This window comes from Camellia sinensis, chromosome 12 (assembly GCF_055761805.1).
Source record: "Camellia sinensis isolate YWXY chromosome 12, ASM5576180v1, whole genome shotgun sequence".
In the NCBI taxonomy this organism is placed as follows: Eukaryota; Viridiplantae; Streptophyta; class Magnoliopsida; order Ericales; family Theaceae; genus Camellia; species Camellia sinensis.
The window spans coordinates 49,371,659-49,378,973 of record NC_138972.1 but is presented as its reverse complement, the minus strand read 5'-3'; the positions used below and the strand labels follow the sequence as shown (position 1 = coordinate 49,378,973).

At 31.1% G+C, this 7,315-nt stretch overlaps 1 long non-coding RNA gene across 1 annotated transcript; it reads left to right on the top strand.

The window, feature by feature from the left end:
- Positions 1-3,443: 3,443 nt before the first annotated feature.
- LOC145804490 (uncharacterized) lies at positions 3,444-6,285 on the top strand. The gene is made up of 3 exons (XR_014346291.1): positions 3,444-4,487; positions 5,667-5,771; positions 6,026-6,285. It is a non-coding gene; the product is annotated as an uncharacterized LOC145804490 (long non-coding RNA).
- Positions 6,286-7,315: the final 1,030 nt, after the last annotated feature.

Here is a 7,315-nt window from a genome sequence, read left to right as displayed (position 1 = left end):
ACTTTTTAAATAAGTGTGATTATATATATATATATATATATATATTAATCACACATTCTAATTAAAGTGTGATTATTTATATATTTTTTAATCACACCTTCTAATTAAAGTGTGGTTATATATACACTACTCTCTTTTAATCACACTTTTTAAATGAGTGTGATTATATATCTATTTTTTAATGACACATTCTAATTAAAGTGTGATTTTTTATATATATTTTTAATCACACCTTCTAATTAAAGCGTGATTATATATACACTATTACTTTTTAATTACACTTTTTAAATAAGTGTGATTATATATATATATATATATATATATTTTAATCACATATTCTAATTAAAGTGTGATTATATATACACTACTACTTTTTAATCACATTTTTTAAATGAGTGTGATTATATATATATATTTTTTAATCACACATTCTAATTAAAGTGTGATTATTTATATATTTTTTAATCACATCTTCTAATTAAAGTGTGATTATATATACATTACTACTTTTTAATCCCACTTTTTAAATAAGTGTGATTATACATATATATTTAATCACACTTCCTAAATAGGTGTGATTGTATAAAATATTTCAAATTGATTTTTATATAAAATATACAATTTTTAAATTTTTAATCACACTTAATTTGATTGAATGTGATAATATTTATTTTTTATGTCACTTTCTAATTAAGTGTGATTATATATATATATATATATATATATTAATCACACCTTCTAATTAAAGTATGATCACTATTACAAAAATAATTAAAGATTACACTTTGATAAATGAAAATATCTCACTTTTATTGAAAGTGTGATAAAAAATTAAATTAATATTTTAATCACACTTAATTTAATTAAATATAATAATATTTATTTTTTATATCACCTTTTAATTAAATATAATTATATATATATTTTTTAATCCCATCGTTTAAATAAGTATGAATATATATAATTTTTTTACTAACAACTTCTAAACAAGTGTGATCAATATATATTTTTTCAAACTATCCCAAAACTTTAGAGTCCTAAATTCATTCGCCCAGCCCTAGTCCTTCTCTCTTCCTCTTCCCTCTCTCGTCTGAGATCCAGATCGTGAGGTAGATCAAAACCTAAATCCCATCGCCAGCAGCCACTCCTTCGTCGAAACTTCCAACCCTTTCATCTTTTGAATCTCTACCTTCAAGTACAAACCCTACGCCGTTACTCCATATCCACACTTTGTTGCCGCCCCCGAAGGAGGATACCTACTACAAGCGTAGGCTTACGGAAGCCCATTCGCATCTCTGTTGCCATCGTCCTTCCCAACAAGCATGGATCCAAGCGTGGTGACGTGCTTCCAGGTAGCGGATCAGAACGGGAGTGGCTTCATCGACGACAGAGAGCTCCAGAGGAACACTTGAGAAAGAGAGAGGAGAAAGAAACACTACATAGAATTTTTTTATAGTTTGGGATCACCACGGCCTAATGATATCCGGTCTGTCAGATCCTCTCCTATATATTGATTTCTCATCTATATATATATATATATATGTGTACGTATAGATGATAGTCTGTAAATGTTATCTGATATTAAGGGTCCTCTTAAGTGTTTGAAAAAATGCCTGACTGCAAAAAAAAAAAGTGTTGGCACAATGAGGTTATTTTAAGAGCTCCATTCTTTCTGCCCTATTTTGTGCATATTTCTGTTCAAATTTTATAAGCATCACAGCAAAGCATATATAGTCTCCATAACTATTAGCGGTTTGGTTGGCATATATATCTAAGAACAAAGTGAACTATAAATTAACACAACACTTCAAAAAATTTGATGGAGTTGAAAGAAGAATTTTAGTTCATGTAAACTAAGGGTTGATAAAGCTTTAAATTCTTCTATGGTAGCTACCACATGATCAAATTTAATTGGATGGCTCAAACTTTTTTTATATCTTAATTTGTCTCATCTTCTGCTATGTTTCTATTTTTTTCTTAGAATTTGAATTATTGCTATTTGGAAGGACCCAAAGGTCAGCTCTTTTGTGCACTTGAATTGAATGGCTTATTACACTATGAGGGTCATTGGACTGACTGTTAGGTGAGAAGAGGAAAGATGTAATTGAATATGTTCAGAGACTCATCAGATGTTCTCTTGGATTTGAGGTGAATTCAATGCCTCACTTTTAGTTTTGTGTGGTTAAATTGTTACCTAGGTCATCCTCTGTTGGTTCTGTTTTGTGGGTATATGGTTTTTTGATTATTTATTTATTTTTTTTGCAATCTTCAACATATAGTTAAAGGAACCCTCTTTCATGTCTGGAGGAGTTGAAATTATTGTTCAAATGCATGTGAGAGCAATTCAATTTCTGAGGTGTTCAGGCATGTATTTTCCAGTGAAGAGGCTTCACTCTGCTTTTCTGTGTGTCCTGTGAACAGTTCTTTTGTTCTTTGCCTTATATTTTTTAAATTGTGTTGGTATGTTGTTGTTGTTGTGGATACATTTGATGACTAATTTCCATTCAGTATTAGTTGAATTTTATAGGGGTTGACAATTTAGGGGAAATTTTATTGTTTGTCTTATGGCTTCCAAGTGAAATCAAGAATTCATTATGAATGATCTCTTAGGGAGCATGTTAGTTCTTATGTTTAGATGATTTGAGGCAGTTAAGCTGACATTGGCATGGCTATCTAACACTTGTTGCATCTGGCATTGTTGAGTCACCCACATATAGTCTAATAATTTAATACAACTTGAGGGATTAAGTGATTGTGGACATCCTTTGACCGTGTAGTGTAGCCTATTTGGTCTTGAATATATGTGAAAGATTGCATTGAAAAGTTAGTTAAGAAAGGTTGTGTTCAACCTATTTTAAGGCAGTTAATAGATTTGGGAAGTGTTTCTACCATTTGCTACTGCCCTATGATCTAATTGTGGTATGCCTTTATTGCAATCATTATATTTGGCACCCATTCTTTTCATTAGTTCTTAGTTCTTCCTTTTCTTACTCATTTTGGTAGGAAGAAGAAAAAAAAGCTGTAGAAAGTTACTATCACAAACCCCAACAACCACTTAATGAGAGGGGCTGCTAGTTATGTGACTACAAGTTTTTGGGGGCGAGTGTGTATTTTCTAGAATATCAGGGAGTTAAATGTCTTTGTTAGAAATATCAACGGAGGTCATTGTAATTTACCCTAAATAATGTTATGTGGAATATTATCTTTGACATACATTAGTTTTTCTAATCATTCTTGGGACGGAGAATTTTTTTATTTTTTTAAAATTATTTTATGCATGTAAGAGAGACGGTATTTTTTTTTTTTTTTTTTATCATTTTACATTATTTGTTAACTTGGTTTCCTTCAAGTTTACTGCCAGGGAAATTTACATTTGTCAAAACCCTTAGTGGGGGTCATTGTAATTCACTATTTTTTTTTTTTTAAAATGTAATGGGGAGTAATTTTTTTTTTTTTTTTGGTATGAACCTAAATTGTTGTGTTGGAAATTGTTATATCAAATCAACCCATATGTTATATCAGTCTACCCCCATCAAACCATGATTCGTGATTGGAAAACCACCTTATTTTTTGATTGGTATTGTATTGTAGTAGAAAAGAGTAACCAAAGGTGTGCAATCTGTTTGCAAAATATGGACAATTAACATGGAAGGGTGCAAATGACGTGTAAAAGGATCTTTGAATTGTTTCTTCACTTTGAACCTATTTGAGGGAGCTAGCTACTAGGCTTAAGAAATGCATGTGAATCAATTTGTGCAATTACTTGAGTTTTTTATTTCCCAACTTTTTGCCCTGCTTCAGCAAAGTTTCAAAATCTTGGAAGTCCTTGTATTTAGTTGCTCTCTCTTCTTCTATCTTGGGCTTTTGTCAGCCTTTTTCTTCTCTGTTCTTCCACCACCTTTTACTCTCCTAAATCTCCTTTCAATTGTTTCATTAAGGCTCCACTTGCTTCAGTTTGGGCAGTTTCTTGAGCATTCTATATTTATTTACCTCTCATCTCCTATGTTCTATTTCCTGGACTTAAGCACTAGTTGCCGAAACGTGTCAGTGGTTGTGTTCTAAATGGTCCATTCCATTTATTGCTTGTTGTATCCCCTGCAAGTTAGTGGGTTTGATGGTGTGGTTAATAATATATTCCCCACCCACCTCCAAAAAAGGAAAAAAAATATGTTTAGACTGGGCAGTATCATTTGTTAATCTTATTATTGTATTCACTTTCACATCTAATCAATGTCCATTTCCCTTCTTAGTACCATCTAGATGCTAATGCAGCTTCTTTGCAGTTATATTGAATTTTTTGATGCAATGCCAGTCCCTATGGCAATAGCACTCTCTAGCTAGCCTCTTCTTGGTTAGCCAGTAATGGTTAAACCATCAGAAGTTGAAAAAAATCTGGTTCAGTCTACTACAGCCACAGCTGGGGCTGTAGGTGGGCTCATAGGCCCCTATTTGGGGGGAGCTAGAAGAGTATGTTCCTTTCTATTGAGGTAAGAAACATCTTCTATTCCTTTCTTATGCTTTTTCTTATACATGGCTGTGTTGCTGCAACATTGTGTCCTTGCTGCCCAGGTGAAGAAACCACACTGGTTGTCTTACCCATGTGCTGCCACTGTCCATGTGACATGACCATAAAGAAAGGATTGGTTTTCCCTCAGCTGATGATTTTTCTTTAGTTTTTCATGTATGAATGTCTAAGTTGATTGGTTTACTTTTTGGGTTGAAAATTTTGCCCTAAATCTGGATGCTTTTAACATAATGCATCTGACCTTTCTCAATGATAAAAGTGTTTTTTTTTTTTCTTTTCTTCTTCTTCTTCTTCTTCTTCTTCTTCTTTTTCTTTTTCTTCTTCTTTTTTTTTTTTTAATCTTTTCTAAATCCCAGATTAGGAACAAAAAGCGGACCTTGGAAATTGGTTTGGTCGAAGATAGAGTAGGAAAATGCCTGAACTCGTGCATAAGTTCCGAGTTCCATATTTTCCCCCTCTGTGCATAATGATGAATTCAAACATAATTTCATGATGGGGTAACTGTTTATGCTATGGAGATTCACAAGTACATAAAAGAAAATTATCTTATTTTGAAGTAAAATATGGCTTGATTCCATTAGTTCTAAAATTTCATGTTTATGTGCATTGGCATAACATATTTTGCAAGGCTCTTGGAAATTTGATGTTGTTAGTTAGAATATATATTCCAATAATGTTGTCATACATTACAACACAAGTTCATCATAGAACTTTGGCAACATCACTCTCCTCAAAACAATTTTTGCATCCCAGGGATTAAGTGTTAAAGACCTTGTTGTTCTTTTAGTTGTAGTAATTTGTCTACTTGGATGATTGTTAACTTGTTGTGCTTGCTGGTATGGCTCATTTGAGAGTTGTGTTGTTGTGTGTTTGAGAGACTTACCACTCACTTACGATGGTTGTTTTATGCTTCAAATGGTTTCATATATTTTTTTTACTAACTTGGTAATACAAAGGCAAAGCAGTGAAACATTTTAGATATTGAAATTGAACTTTTATTAGACTTTATGCAACTAGGATTAGATTGAGAAGATTTGTCAGTGAGAGTCCTAACTGTTGATTGGCTTTGATTTTGCTGTTTCTACAATATTAACCTGGTGCTTCTCTTTTCTCTTTTTTCTTTTTTGCCCCTTGCAAATAGCGTGAAGATGTAGCTTATAATTCTGACTACGGCACCCCCATGCACACTCATTGATCTTCTTCCTTTCTCCAGTGGTGATGATAACTCAGCTTTAGCACCTGAGCGGTAGGCTATTACACATTAATGGGATGCACCTTGGGAGGGACCAATATAAGTTGTATGAACTTACGACATATTAATGGGATGCACCATTTGTGAATTAGCCTTAAAATTAATTTTTTGTTCTCATAATCTCAAAAAAAGTCTGTTACAGGGATAAATTGTATAATTGATCTAATTGTAAATTGATGAGTTACTAATGTTTTTAATCTTTTGTATAATTGATTAATTACTAAAACTTTTAATTTATTTTTTTGCAGATTGGATTAGAGTGGCATTTTTGACGTGCAACAATGATGTAATTTGCTTGAATGCTCATTTTTGTTTGATAAGGATACACATACTTTTTGGAGTTGCACTAGTTATTGTTGGATTTTTGGTGGAATTGAACAAGTTATAACTTTTGGATATTTTGTGGATATTTCACTATTTTATTGTATTAGGATGAAATTATTTGTAATGATGAATGGATATCTTCATTTTGTTAATTCGTAAATGTGTTGATAACAGGTTAGGTTAAGTTGTGATGGAATTGTTATATTCAACAGGTTTCAACATGAACAGGGTCATATTTGTTGAACTAAAATTTAGATTTTGATAAAATAGGTATATAATGTGGAAAAAAATATTATGGAATTATTGACAAAATTTTTCATCCCTAAAGAAGGTTTTTTTTTGTCTCTTATTTAGTTTAAGTGGATGATTAATTTTGTCATGAATTCTTTATTTCGTCGCTAAATGAATTTGTCATGACAAAAAATATTGTCACATTTTGTCACTATTACCCTCAATGTGTGACGAATTTTTTTTGCTATTATTTCATTATTTTTAATGATGAATTTATTTTTGTCTCTATTAGTAGCTTCTTTGACAAAAATTTTTCGTCTTTGTTTATATTAAACGTGACAAAATTATTTTGTCTCCATTTCTTATTTTTATGACAAAATATTTTTGTCTCTAATTTCTCTTTAAATGACAAAATATTTTGTCGCTAATTACTTCCAAGTATGTTCCCAACAGAATGTATTGGAGACAAAAAAATTCGTCACAAATTTATCATTTTTAATGATGAATTTGTTTTTGTCTCTATTGGTAGCTTCTTTGACAAATTTTTTTTGTCTTCGTTTATATTAAACGTGACAAAATTATTTCATCTCTATTTCTTATATTTATGACAAAATACTTTTGTCTCTAATTTCTTCCTTTAATGACAAAATATTTTGTCGCTAATTACTTACAAGTATGTTCCCAACAGAGTGTATTGGAGACAAAAAAATTCGTCACAAATTTTTCATTTTTAATGATGGATTTGTTTTTGTCTCTATTGGTAGCTTCTTTGACAAAAAATTTTCGTCTTCATTTATATTAAACGTGACAAAATTATTTCGTCTCTATTTCTTATATTTATGACGAAATACTTTTGTCTCTAATTTCTCCTTTAATGACAAAATATTTTGTCGCTAATTACTTACAAGTATGTTCCCAACAAAGTGTATTGGAGACAAACAAATTCGTCATAAATTTATCATTTTCAATGACGAATTTTTTTT